Source organism: Humulus lupulus, chromosome 1 (genome assembly GCF_963169125.1).
Source record: "Humulus lupulus chromosome 1, drHumLupu1.1, whole genome shotgun sequence".
Taxonomy (NCBI): Eukaryota; Viridiplantae; Streptophyta; class Magnoliopsida; order Rosales; family Cannabaceae; genus Humulus; species Humulus lupulus.
Window position 1 is genome coordinate 91836651 of NC_084793.1, and position 15531 is coordinate 91852181.

At 33.2% G+C, this 15531-nt stretch overlaps 1 pseudogene; it reads left to right on the forward strand.

Moving 5' to 3' along the window:
• The first annotated feature begins 60 nt into the window (after positions 1 to 60).
• LOC133818264 (COMPASS-like H3K4 histone methylase component WDR5B) lies at positions 61 to 14189 on the forward strand (annotated as a pseudogene).
• The last annotated feature ends 1342 nt before the right edge of the window (positions 14190 to 15531 follow it).

A 15531-nucleotide genomic window follows, 5' to 3' on the forward strand; every position in this document is an offset into this window, starting at 1 on the left:
AATTTAAAAAAAAAAACGAAATAAAAAAAACTTCAATGATTATTTCTGCCTTCTTTAGATATGAGAAGATGCAATAGGGATGGTAGTTTGGTTTCAAATCCAATGGCAATGGGGAAGGGTAACTATAGGTCTTCCTCCATCTCTTCTTCTTCTTCTTCTTCTTTGTTTTGTCTTTTGCAGGTGAGGTTTGGCAGGGAGATCTGATGGGGTCGACGATTTCTTGAGATCCAACGGGTGGGTTGGAGTCTTCGATTCTGGGTATTCATCCTTTCCGATGATGTGCAGCGGATTAAAGAGAGACGACGAGACTAGGATGGGATCTCATCATATCTTCAACTTCTTCTTCCCCTCTTCTTCTTACTTTATTTTTTTGACTGTTTTTGAAACTTGTAGTGAAAATTTTGGAGAGAATATCACTTATGGATTTGTGGAATAATCTTGAGGAAATAGTTTGAACTTTTTAGAATAATTTTGGGTTTATGTTTGGAAGAACAATCAAATCTAAATGATAGTTAATATTATGATATTGACCAATTACGAGATGTCAAGTGTCTAGTGAGTAACCACATAACAGAGCTAATCGACTGGGTACCAACTGAGACAAGCGAAACTAGATATTGAGTATTTTTCCCACAAAAAAAAATGAATGGGTACTAGTTCATAAGTTTTTTTTTTAAAAGATTGGGTATTTTTGCCACCAATATCCTGTATATATATATATATGAATACTTGGATCCTAGACAAAACTTTGAGTATTCACATTTGTTTTATGTCTTATGAGAGTTTTAATATTACTAAAGAAACTTAAAGAAATGAAATTCCAGTAATATAAAGGTTTAGTACATTGGTTAGTGTATCGGAAGGGAATAATTGGAATTACGTGATTTTAATTGAGTATATATATATGTGATTATGTGAATAATATGAGTTATATTATGGTATGACTGCCTATGCATGTATTAAATGTGCTTAAATTCCTACTTTTGTTAAGAATGTGCATTTTCGTAACTTTGACCCGTTAGGGTATAATTGTAATTTTATATGCTATATGCTTGACACCACATTATTATGTGGATATATTTGAGATATTCAGCAAGAGTCGAACCTTTTGAGCAACTTAGCGGAAAAGTCACAATGGGGATAAATACCCTGCTCGGGGTGAGTCTAGGGGTATTTTGGTAATTTGACAAAACTACTGGAATTTATTGGTAAATAGAATTAATTAGGAGAACAATTGGGATTAGTGAATTTAATTTGGAATTAGTGGTGAAATTTGAGGTTTAGTAGGAATTTAGGAAAAATGACCAAAATTCCCATGGGTTTGGTTTTGAGGTTAAGTTAATGTTCCGGTGTTAGGAATCTATTTATAACTGTTGGGAAGGTTTAATTGCGGATGGGAATGGTGATTAAATGTTAAAATTCAAATTGGAGGAAAGTTTAAGTTTGAAAAACTCAAGATTGTGATTCTTGGCATTTATGGGTTTTTGAGTGTTCTGATGCTGTTTATGTGTTCTTTGGAACTTGGGTAACTTATATTTGGGTCAAGATTTCATTAAAATCTGGTTGGAAACTCGAATTGATGAGTTTCAGTGGTCTTAGGTTGGTTAGAGGCGGTTTTGGGTCAGAAAAATCACAGAAAAAGAAACCCAAAATTCTGGGATGGGCGCCCCTGCATTGTGAGCGCCCTTGCGCCAGAGGTGGGCATCCCTGCTGTAAAGACTAAAAAAAAAATATTTAATTTAAATAATATTTTTTTAATGGGTGGGACCCCCTTTAAGTGAAAAGAGTCAAATGACTCTTTCTTCTCTTTTTTTTTTTCTTTTTCTTTCTCTTTCCCCGGATGTTCTCTCTCTCTTCCCTTTCTCTTTCTCTTCTCTTCTTTCTCTCTTCTCTCCATGACACCACCACCACCACAAAGACCCAACCTCTGGCAACCACCATTTTTGACACGCGGCGGCTCATTGGATTTGCCTTGCTCCAGCGATGTAACGTCTTGGATAACCAAGACCGTTGCACTGTGTGTTTAAAATAGTGTTTAACCTATTAAGCAAGTCGTTTGAACTTTAAATGTGCAATAAAAAATAAGTCAAGGTTAAGTAATAAAAGATTTAGTAAAAAATAGTTATTTTTCATTAAAATATTATGTTCGTACACGGGATCCCAAAAATCAGTTTACAAATTAATAAAAGACAAACAAATACAATTTAGCCATCCGAAGCAGCAAAAACAGGGTTTAACCCTAGTTCCTCCCAAGCTACCCCGATCGTGGCGATCGAGCAGGCCGCATATGTACACACCACTCCTGAAGCTCTCTAACTCATGGCTGGTCCAACAATCAACCCCTTACCTGCACCACGTAGCACCCGTGAGCCAAAGCCCAACAAGAAAATTCAAAACAACGAGCATAACTAAGCAACAATACAAAGACATCAGATATAATTTACCATATTCTACTGACAATAGATTATAGGCAGCAATCCCAATAAAAAGCAACAGTTGCAAATTATCATCCCTGACTCTCTTAGGCCGTTTATTTCATGCGCATGTGGCATTATCACAGTCATAAAACATATGTATTCAAATACAGGGAACTTTAGTCCCACCACAGCCACACAAGGGTGCAGTTTTCTTACCTTGAATTCGGAACGGAGAAAATGAGATGGTCCAGAGCACGTTCCTCAATCCCGAGCCTTGGAGATAAAACCTAGTCACAGTGGCCAAAGGATAATCATCAACTACGAATTCAATTAAAAACTTAGGAGATGAAAACTAGCCTCTGGGACCCCAATTTCTTCTAAACTGGGTAGTAGAAATTGTCCTGAGCGCCTAGGTTCGAACCCCCAAGCTTTACCAATTCTTGAAACCACTCTAAGGATAAAATCCCTAGGTAGGTCGCGACCTGCCCTAATGGGTTGAGACTTGCCCCCAATTCAGAGAGGAGAACCCCAAGCCAAAGGGGAGGCGGGCCACGACTTGGCTTAGTGGGTCGTGGCGCACCCCCATCTCAGAGAGCATTCCAGGGCTGCGACTTGGCTTAGTGGGTCGTGGCGTGCCCCTTCGAGCCCAGAAATTATGGGTTTTTCACATGCTTCTCCCTGCCAATTTTCCCCAAAAACTTTACCTTAACTAATCTCCCAATCCAGACTAAACTCAGCTATGAACTCAAGGCTTAAATCACATACTTTAAACACACAATTCCTAACAATTATACTGAAAATATTGCCCCAAGTCAGCAGAAATTCATCCCTCAAAACCTGTTTAACTCTTCCCTAACAATCAAATCCTTCAACAAGTTCAATGATTAGAGCTTACCTCAATTAGTTGCTAAACCCTCAGTCATAACCTTCAATTCTTGAGCTTAATTCTCCTAACGTCCCAGCTGAACCTCCTGGATGAATGCTTCAATTTCCTCAAGACTTCCCAGCCAAGAATCAGCCTAGGTCTCAGCTGGTTTTCCTTAGCTTAGTCCTTTAGTTCATCAAGAACCCTTCAAACTCAAGAGAGGAGAAGAAGAAATCGTATATGAGAAGAGGGGGAGAGAGAGAGTCTGGAGCCTTCCTAGTAAGTTCAGTGAGTTCTAAGTACCCTAAGAGCCTAGCTAATCTGACCTCTAATCCACACAATGACCAAAATGCCCTCCCTTGTAATACTAGCCATTTAATTGCTTTCGGGGTAATTTGATCATTTCATCCCGCTAATCCCTCAAGTGTTCCTACTATTTACCACTTAACCCTGTCATGTCTAACTAATTACCAATTACTTATTCAATATCAAATAAATACCAAAACATTCTCTAAACTCCCAAAAATACCCCTAGCCTCCCCCCGAGCCGGGTATTAAACTCCGCTGTGACTATTTCGTTAATCTGCTCACTTGGACCGTCTCGAGCCATATACTGCAAATATATCCACATAATAATGTTGTCTCAAAAATTTATCACATATAATTACATTTATGCCCTCAACGAGCCAAAATTACAAATATGCCCTTATAAGCTATAAAGAGCCCACATGCATATCTAATACTCATAAACCTGCATATAATATATCCATATAGTCATACTACTCATGCATGCCACATAATCATGCATTTAACCATTTAAATATATATATAAATCAATTATGCCATCTCGGCATGCTAATCAAGGCCCTAAGCCTTGTTAGCAATTTTGGGTCGTTACAGGCGACCTCAATCACCAAGCAGCGCTGCCTAACTCGCCGTCAATTGTTCGGAATAGTGAGTCAAAATTTTGGTCCGTCAACTTTGACTATGTTTTCCGGCCAACTCCGACCACCCCTCGACGAGTGGTTGGTACCTTTGGAACCAGCGTGGAGAGAGGAACAAAACCCACTAAGCCATTCCGGTCAACTCGCCGTTTTTCTCCGGTGAGATTTTAGGTATCTCCGCCACTTTCCGGCGACATTCTGGCAAGTTTTAGCACTTTTTTGACTGATGGTTCACATGAATGTGATCTACCCGCCAATGTGGTCATTTTGATATATGCCACGATTACTTTCGTCGACGTTTCCAATACACCGCTCACTGCTGCCACCAACTGCTACTGTGCACCGCTTGAGTGAGGTTTCGAAACTTGAAATTTTAAATATGGTCATATTATATGTCGTTGGAGACGATTTTGAATAAGGAATGAAATGATGATAATCATTTGCTCATTTGGTGCACGTAGGAAAATCGTGATATTAAAATTGGACTAAATCACTCTAGGATCATCGTTAAGCTTAGGAGCGTCAGTTTGGGCTCGGATTGAAAATTCTAAGTAGGTAGGGACTGAACTTGAATATTGGACTTATTTTACTCGTATTGAATTGCATTAAACATATTCCAATTTTGATATTTATAAAATGTTTGAAAAATTGAAAACTTAATCTGCATGTATTTCTGATCTGTTCTGAGGGCACTGAGTGCCAAATATATTTTTGTTCACTTATTTATGCAGGTTATGATTTTTGAGTTTTATTCAAATGCAGCTGTTATGCTGCCCAATTTTCTAAAATATAAAGGGAATATGTTTCTTTCTTTTCATGTTTACCTGCATTTGGTTATACTGATGAGAGCCATAGTGATCATGATTTGTGCATGTTGTTGTTTCACGACCTAGTCTCTGTGTCATCATAGGTAGATCAGGTGTGCACTCACCTATAGGTGTAAAGACCTAGCATCTATATACAGGAAGTGTTTTGAGCCTCCCCCTTGTGGTGTTTATCAGGTCCGGCTACCTGGTTTAGGATGTCGGTTTTTCTATTATGGGTAATGGGAACTAGGGATCTAGTGGACAGTGTGATGTGCACTTGTAGCTATGCTCTTTATGATTATTTGTTGTTTCTCTCTATTTTGGTTTATACATGATGATGTATGTTTTGTTTTCAAAGCTAACCATGCAGGGGTTGTATTAAACTTTTGGGTCCTATGTTATTAGTTGCTTTCCTGTTGGGCTTTATAAGCTCACCCCTATATCTCTCCCATTCTAAGAGCCTAGTGACGCGAATGTGGATAATGTGAATTATTGATGGAGCCAATGCGTTTAGCCTAGTTCTATTTAGTGTCATTGTCTTATCTTTTGAACATTATATATGTATTTGATTTGGAACCTAATGATCAGTATATCTGAATTAGCTATGTAATAGTTAGGAATGAGGAATGGTGGATGCTAAGTATTATTTTTCGTGTTTATGACTTATTTAATTTAACTACTTGGTGACTACATAATTGTGGGGATATTATTGTTCTATGTATAATGATAAATGATCATGCTTTTATCACTAATATTTTTATATATAATTATAGGAGTTAATCCATTATTTTGACTTATAATTATAGTACTATTTAATATAAATTAAAGGATTATTTATAAAGACTATTTTCCAACAAGGGTCAAAGGTACCACCCAAGTTATGGATATTACAAATTTGCCACAGCCTAGGGCTCGGGTTGTGACACCTGCGCTGAAGCATGGGAATTTTGGGTGTCTTTGTTTCTTATGGGCGCAACAACTTTAGGGGGTGGCACCCTTGCGCTAGTACCACTTCATTTGGGGGGCTCAGGGGACGGTTCCATCACCTGGATTGGTGGAATTTGAAGCCTCGAGAGCTAGGGATTAGTCATGGAATTTGTTTTTGAGATAAGTTCATATTGTGGTTATTGTTTATGTTGTGACTAGGAGTATCGCAAGGCTCGGGAAAGAAATCGTGCTCGGGGTCGAATCTTTTCTTGCACAGGAGTCGTGGTAAGAAAACTGACATATGCACATAGGGATGATTGGTTGCTATGCATAGTTGCATTGAATTATCTGTGAATGATTGGTATAATCTATATTCAGCCATCATATTGGATGTGGGACCAGTCGACAAGCATGTGTAACACAGGTCGTCGGCAAGCATGTGTAACGCAAGCTCTGAAAGGGTGTGTAATGCAGGCTATGAAAGCGAGTTCATTTTGAGGGTGCAGTCCCCACTCGCTCAACAAGGTTGTTTTCCCTGGGCAATGTAAATGATTTATATGATTGGGGTAAATATACTTGTAAATGGTGAATTGTGTTTACGATTTATATGATTGGGGTAAATATACTTGTAAATGGTGAATTGTGTTTACGATTTATATGATTGGAGTAAATATACTTGTAAACTGTGAATTGTGTTTACAATTTAAATGATTGGAATGAATGCATTTACTATCTGAGAAGCATGTTGTTTATTACTCATGATTATTAATTTGGATATTCGTTATGCCATCTGGGGTTTTCTCTCACGGGTGCTTAATGGTGTAGGTAAGGGCAAGTGAATGTTGATAAGTCATGAGTTGGAGGGCTTGGGAACGGCGCATACATGTTTGGTCTGCTCAGCCACTATGATCGAGATATATATTGAGGGACTAAGTGTAAAAGTCCGAATTTTGTCGCTTAGGTCAACTATTTGTAAAACTGTAATTGTAATTATGTTTTTAATCAAGTTTTTGGGGATCCCATGTAAACTCTTTTAAAGTCTATATGAAAATTTAAATCTTTTTATCCAAAATTTTTACTACTTGGACCTTTGTGTTACTTAAATTAAACTTTTGAGTCTAAACAATTCCCTTAACGGGTTAAGCACAATTTTAAGCACATAAGGTAACGGCTTTGGGTTAGTAGAGCGTTTCAATATATATATATATATATATATATTTATGGGGGAACTTTTAATGGTTACTATCCATGGATGATTATTTTAATATTAACCATTAGATTAAGATCAATGATCCATATTTATAGTTGTTAATTAATATTTCTAAAAAAAATTGATTTTTAAATTTTTTTGGAAATGTTACATGATTACATGTCGATGACATATTTATTAAATTAAAAAATAAAAATAAAAAATCTTATTTAAGCATTATATATGAAAATTTGAAATTAATGTAGAATTTTTTTTTACCTGTTGGTGACTTGCTATACGAAGTCATTATGTTGCCACATCATCATACTTGTTAGTACTCATCTATGGGTAGTAACTATTGAGAAGTATTCCATATATATATATTAGATATAAGCAACGTGCAATATGCACGTTTGCTTAGTTTTATTTATAGAATTTATTAATTATTTTTATTAAACTTATATTAATGTCATATAAATTTAAATAAATATCTTATTTTAATTAAATCATTTATTTATTTTTGTTCAAGTTTATGTTTGTTCTAGTTTTTGAATTTGGGAGTGACAACAAGAGATTATATATTATATATTTAATGTAATATTAAATATTATATGTGGATTTTAAATTTAAGTTTCTCGCTAGTTTTTTTTAAAAAGAAATTTGTTGCTAATTGACATTAGATTATATTATATGTTTAATATGATACTATTCTAATAAGTGAGTTTAAGTTTAAGTTTAATTAAATTTTATTTGAGTTATAAAACATATGGTTTTATAATTTTTAAATAATTATCATTGTGAAATATCTAAACAATATCCTATTTTAATTTATTTAATTATTTATTATTTTTAAATAATTATCATTGTAAAATATCTCTAAAATATCTAAAAAATATCCTATTTTAATTTTTTTAATTATTTATTTTATTTTATTTAAGTTTAAGTGTTTACAAACTACCGTTAAATATAAGAATATTCCGTTAAAGTTAGCACTAAACAATAAAAAACCGTTAAAACCAAGAATTTTCATTATCTACACACTTATTATATAGAAGATATATATAAATATATATATATATATATGAAATTTCTTTGGTAGGGCCTTCAAAAAGAGCCCTACCGTAGGACTCTCAGTGTTTCTCGACCAGTGAACAGTTTTCGGTGCGACTTTTTTTTTTATGACCGTGTATATTGTAGCTATTTAGAGCATCGGTGCGATTTTCAGAAAATTCCGAATAGTTTACAGTACCGAAAACTTGGTTCAAACATGTTATTGCACGCGTGACTAATTTTTTTTATGCGCGTCGAAATCAACATGTTTGAACCTAGTTTTCGGTACTGTAAACTATTCGGAATTTTCTGAAACTTTTCAGGATACTCTAAATAGCTACAATATATACGGTCATAAAAAAAATTCGCGTCGAAAACTGTTCACGGGTCGAGAAACACTGAGAGCCCTACCGATAGGACTTAAAGTGAAGCCCCTACATGAAAATTGTCCTGTATATATATATATATATATATATATATGTATATATATAAGTGCATAAATTCTACTAATATTTGGTTACTCTTTATTTTGGCAAACAAAAAAAAAAGTGTTTTTGTTACTTTAAAATTTAGTTATCGAAAAAGTAGTCAATATTAAAAAGTAATTACACTAATAAGTCACCACTATTATTCATTTATATATTACATGAGTGAAAAGTATACTTTAATTTTTATATATTTTTTAATTTTTTTAGATTTCTTGCCAAGGAGATAATAATTTGGAATGAGTTTGTTTTGTAATGTATTTGAAAATGAACTTTGTACTTTTTTTTTTTCATTTTAATTAAGTAAAACCCAACTTTAAAAGTTACCAAAATATAAATATATATATATATATATATATTCTGTTATCATTTAAGTGTAACTTCTAAGTTTCCTTTTTCGCTTTATTAATAAAATACTGAAAGGTTTCAAAATAATAGGAATGAGTCATTTTTGTATTGTGTTTCAAAACTAAGTTTGTAGTTAATTTTTAATTTAGTTAAACAAAAATAAATTTTAAGAGATCAAAATTTGTATTTTTTATTATAATTTGAAATTAATTTCTAAGTTATTTTTTGTTTGATTAATACAAAATAACTACTACTCACACGAAAATTACATGAGTGACACAAAAAAGTCTATTACAAGTTTCATTTTAAAGTTACAATGTAGTATACCAAAGTAAATTTTACTAATAAGCTATATGATAACTTGTTATGTTGTATGTCAAGTCATTAGTTTCTAAAATAGGTTTGAATGTTACTAAAATGTATCTTAAAGAATAACATACCATAATATAACTCATCAGTATCTTAAGATATTTATAAATAAGTTTTCGAGGTTAGCAAAATATATATGAAATAATATGGTCTACAAATGAAGCTTTTTTATTAAAAATTAACCAATCAGTATCTTATCACTACTACAAAATATGACTTTCTCCGCGGTTTTTTTCCCTTAATACACTGCGATTTTTTGGAGTAATTGGAACTGCAGTGTATTCGACCATAGAGAAAAGTTATACTTTTCACAGCGTTTTTTTTCAAAAAAAAAAAAGCGTAGTAAAAAGGTTTTTTTAATATATAATTATTTTTGTTTTCTTTTCATCTATAATTTGATTTCGGATTAATTTTTTTAATACCAATAAAATTATATTAATAATACTATATTCAATACAAAATTATATTTAAATTTATTAATATAAAATACCATATTTTATATAATAATATAACATATAACATATTTTTATATACATAATTTTATAAATTATTATCTAAATAAACATAATGTATAAATTAAAATTAAGAAAAATATTCACATATCATTATTAATTAAAAAGATACCATTTATATATATATATATATATATATATACATAAGTAGTTCAATATACATACATAAGAAAAATTAGATTTCATAAATAAATGACATCAATTTAGCAAACCACTCGGTTTGTAATAGGAGTAGGCCGTCCTTGACACTGAATACATTTTTGTCAAACCACTACAAATTGACAAGTAAATATACATTAGATGATTAAGTATTATATATATAGTTTTTCTTAAACAAAAAAATATAAAGTATAATATACTTTCTTCTTGTTAACACTTGCCGGATTTGGTGCATTTACAATATCATAGATGTATCCTAATACATAAAATCCACATTTTGTGCCCATTTGGGAGACGACGAGCCCATGTGTTAGTGCAACATATTGGCCATCCTTGGTAACCTTTTGTTCTTAGCCCTAACATATTACCATATGCTGGGAAATCATTAACAGTCCACAACAACACAACTTTTAAGTTAAATACTTCTTTCTTAAAATTGTCATGCATAATTTCAATCAATATATTAATCTTTAAAAACATTGGGCAAAGTTTCATCTTTTTCTATAGCATATCCCAAATTATTACTACCTATAAATTCAATTAAAAAACAAACACAACAATCAACATGCATAATTTCTTCCATAAACTACCGTAGCACACAGAGTTCGCAGAACCTACTTCACTAAGACATATATGTTCTCAACCTTCTATTATCTCTGCAGCACACAATTTTATCTTAGAACCTACTTTTCTACAGATGAATATTTAATATATTCAAACTCCTCTAACAATAGTTTGTATAATATCAAAAAGAAAAATAAAACATTAAATAATAATTATTACTCACCTTCAAAATTAATCTTCAACAATTTCATCACATACACTTCAAATTAAAACAATTATTTCCTACAATAAAAGTTTAAACAATGATTAATAAATATGGTAATTGGTATGATTTAGAGTATTCAAAATTATTTATTAAATTAACTAGTAACTTTCTATAAATTAGTTAAACCACTAAAACTAAATTTACTAAACCATAATTACAAAATTGGTGATAAATTAATAATAAATTTGGGTTCCTAAAATAATTAACAAAAATTAACTTAAAAAAATTCATTATGTAAATAATATAAAAAGATGTGTAAAAAATATAATATTACAATATAAAAAATTATGTAAAAATAATATATTGTAACTATTTAACATAATTAATATTAACATTATGAAAAACAAATACATTTGGTATTAATATTCTAAAATCTGAAATATTAAAAAAGAAAAAAATAAAGTCAAGATTAAGAGATCAATACTTGTTTTGAAGTATGAAAATATCTTATAATCCTCCACAAACATTAAAAAACGTCCAAAAATTGCAAAAAAAAAATGAACTTATAAACATACATTAAAACCCCATTAAACCCACTCAAAATTTCTTCATTTTTGTCATAAAACTTCAAAATAAATCATTTTTATGAATATATACATGATTTAAAGCATTAATGTGGAAAAAAATTAAAAAAAAACACGTAAAAAGGGATGGTAATTACCGTGGCTGGGGACGATGAGTTTTCCGTTATTGCGCGCGACTGAAATGATGGAAATGAGAAGAGTGAAGGGTCGGGATCTTTTCTCTACGATTTTTTTATAAAAAATGCTGAGAAAAGTAGTGAAGCTTTTCTCTACGGTTTTTTCATAAAAAATGCAGAGAAAAATCTCTGCCTCCCCATTCAAATATTTTCTTAGTGCTTTTTATTTAAGGTTGAAAAAAAAAGCGCAGAAAAAATCTATATTTATAGTAGTGTATCGGTATCATAAGTAACCAAAAAATTACTTTTGAAAACCCTATATACAAAAAATTCGAGAAGCGAGATTTTTCCGATTTATTCAAATTTTGTTAGAAATAAATTTGAATTCAGGTATGTAAGTGTTGATGTGGCACGGTTTATATGTAAATAAAATTTCTTAAGGTATTTATATAATTTGTTTGCATCATACGTTATGTATGAAAAATCCCTTTAATTTTTCTAGGATCCCTAATTATCATGATCGGCCCTTTTAACACAATTGTATCTTATTGTCTAATATATAAATTATTTTCATGACTTATAAAAATGGCATTCTTTTAATGATGTCTTGCGAAAATGACCTCCAAAAAAAGTGTCAATAATTTTAAACAGAATATCAAGTGTGTATAGAAGTCTATTTTAAAAAAATTCTATATCTTTTAATTTTAATTTTAATTTTTGTTTTGAGGAGCTTGAAATATAATGGAAGAGGCGAGAATCGGTTATTTCTTCACTATGTTGGTTAGCCATTGAAAGAGAGAAAGGACACAACGATATTAAAATTACAACTAAAAGAATAGGAAAATTCTCAAGAATATAGAGAAAATAAAATAGAAGAGTCACGGAGAAAACCAATTAATTTCATTAGCGCTTTACGTTAGTTTTCTTTATGGATGGTACTTTGTTATTGCTTACAAATTTGTCCCATAATTAATTTGTTCATTATATTTTTGAAAGCTAAAGTTTGTTCGGTAACATATAAATAAATAGTTTTTTTTATTAAATAATTAAAAATTTAGAAACAAACACTACAAACACGTTCGGTAAATCACTTTAATTTTTTATCTTTTAAAAATTTAATTAAAATTTATGAAATTTTGAAAACAAGATTTTTCTCGCTTTCAAATTTTTTTTTTGAAACGTATTTCATTTCTTCTACCTCTTTCTTCTTCCCGTAGAAGCATCAATGGCTTCCTCTTGGCCATCTGGTGTGTCAAATTCTCAAACGATGGCACCTTCTTGGCTTCTGCCTCCCTCAACAAGACCATTACTATACGGTCATCCTCGTCTCTCTCCCTCCTAGAGGTGTTCATAAAACCGCCAACACCTCACAAACCGCCTACACTGCACCACACCGCACCGCAATTTGCGGTTTAGAACCCTTTGCGGTGCGGTTGTGGTTTGTATTTTTGCCAAACCGCGCGATGCGGTGCGGTTTGTGGTTTTAAATTTTATAAATGCGGTTCAAACCACACCGCACCGCATCATTATATATGTTATCTTTTTTATATATTTTTTTTTCAATTTTACTACATTTAAAGTTAATGCATTAATATTTATATAGTATAATATAATATACACAATATCTAGAAAAAATATATAATATTTCATAGGATGCTAACACATATTCTACTTCAATATAAATATATTCCTCCTTAATTAAAATGATATTTACTTTTATATTACATTTTTATTTGTTATTAGTATGTTATATTTTTATTGTTTTGCTTAAAGTTTATTAGCTTGTTGTACATTTAATTATTTTGTTAAACACTCTATGGTTATGAGATTTATTATGAATCTTTCTTAATTATAATATTTAATTGTTAAATTATTTGGCGATAGGTATAAACCGCCCACACCGCACCGCACCACACCGCATTTTTGCGGTACGGTTTATGCGGTTTGAGGTCTATACGGTGCGGGTTGCGGTTTGAAAAATTGTTCAAATCACATATGCAGTGCGGTCCAAAAAATTAGAGAAAAATCGCATCACCCGCACCATGAACACCCCTGCTCCTTCCTCCACTGCCTCGTCGACCACTCCAAGGGAATCTCTGACCTTGCCTGGTCCTCCGACTCCCACTACATCTGTTCTGCTTTTGATGACCACTATCCACATCTGGGACGCACGCTCAGCCATAGGTGAATGCGTCAAAACCCTCTGTGGTCACTTCGACCTAGTTTTTTGCGTTAACTTCAACCCCTAGTCTAACCTCATTGTCTCTGGCTCCTTCGACGACACGATTAGGATATGGGACGTCAAAACCAACAAGTGCCTTCACTTAATTAAGGCTCACTCTATGCATGTTACCTTCGTACACTTTAATCGCGATTGTTTGCTTGTCTGGTAGTCATGATGGGTCTTGAAAGATTTGGGGCTTCGTTGTTGGTGCTTGTTTGAAGAACCTTATTGGCGATAAGGTCTTTGATGTGTCTTTCGCTAAGTTTTCCCCCAATTGCAAGTTCATACTCGTTTCCACTCTCAATGACCCACTGGTAAATCCCTTGTCAGTTTGGTCTTGTCTATTGCTACAAATTTGGTTAAATGATTATGCCATTTTTATTTTGTGCGAATTGTCTTATCATCCTTCAATAATTGAATTTTAGTAATTGAATTATAGTTTCCTTTTTTATCTATTGATGTGTTCATTTACCTATTTGAGACCCAAAGTTCATTCAGATCATGATGTCAGTAGTCACTCATGGTACTTGTCAGTCTTTCATGCATTATAGTTACTAAAGTAGTCTTTTTTTTGTCTAATTTTTTTTTGTCTTTGGAGTTTTAATATTGTTGAGTGTTATCCCCAAAATTTGAAAATGATGACGTGGCAATAGAAATGAAAAATGGCAAGGAATGGTTGGGTGACCTGGCTTAGGAGTGACCCGGTAAACCGATGAAGAATTTTGACTGGCGAGAGAAGTGTCATTGCCGACCAGGTATGACCTTGTCTGACTAGTCACGTCTTTGTCTACCCAGGCATGACCTTGTCTGCCCAGGAATGACCTTGTCTGCCCAGGCATGACCTTGTCTGCCCATGCATGACCTTGTCCGACCAGGCATGACCTTGGCCGATCGGTCATGACCATGTCCGACCAGTCAAATGCATGTCTGCCCAGTCAAGTGCATGTCTGTCCAGCTAAGTGCATGGCTGCCCAGTCAAGTGCGTGTCTGCCCAGTGAAGGTGTGGTCGACCAGCTTGAATGAGATATGGATCGATTGGATGGAGCAGGACTACGTCAAGATTCTCAAGAAACGACTTCAACAAGAATTGGTCTTGGCATACACGGGAATCTCCCATTTATCCCACGAATATAATGTACTGTTACATTTCGAATATTGTTGTAATTTAAATAAAATGTGAATAATAAAATATCCCGATGATGGGGGATATCATCTGTACGATCCTGAGCCTATAAATACAAGGCTTATGGCATCATAAAGAGGACTTTTGGAATTTTGAACTTTTGATCTGAATTTTCTAGAGAGAGAGAGTACTTGTATTTGAGAGAATTCTTGTATTCTTGTAATCTACACTGAAGAAACTCAGTTGACTCAGGTTCATCTGATCTTGAGTGTAGATCTATAATCACAACTCTAAGTGGATTAGGCTATTACCATCACATTGGGGTTGAACCACTATAAAATCGTCTGTGTCGTTTATTTTCTCTTAAAGGTTTTATCGTTTTTGACGTTCACACGTCGTTGGCCAAAAACGCGGTCAACATTTTGGTGCTTTCATTGAGAGCTTGAAGAGAAAGACAAACGGTCCCTGAAGTATTATGGCGCCTAAGAACACCAATGCGGCCTCCAAGAAAATAGGCTCCTCTAAAGAGCCTGCCAGATCAGAAGGTCCTAGCCTTTAAGACTGTGAAACTGAGCCTAGAGTCGTACTCGAGGACGTAACTCCAGAAGTCGAAGAGCTCCATGAAGCCATGAGTGCCTTCCAAG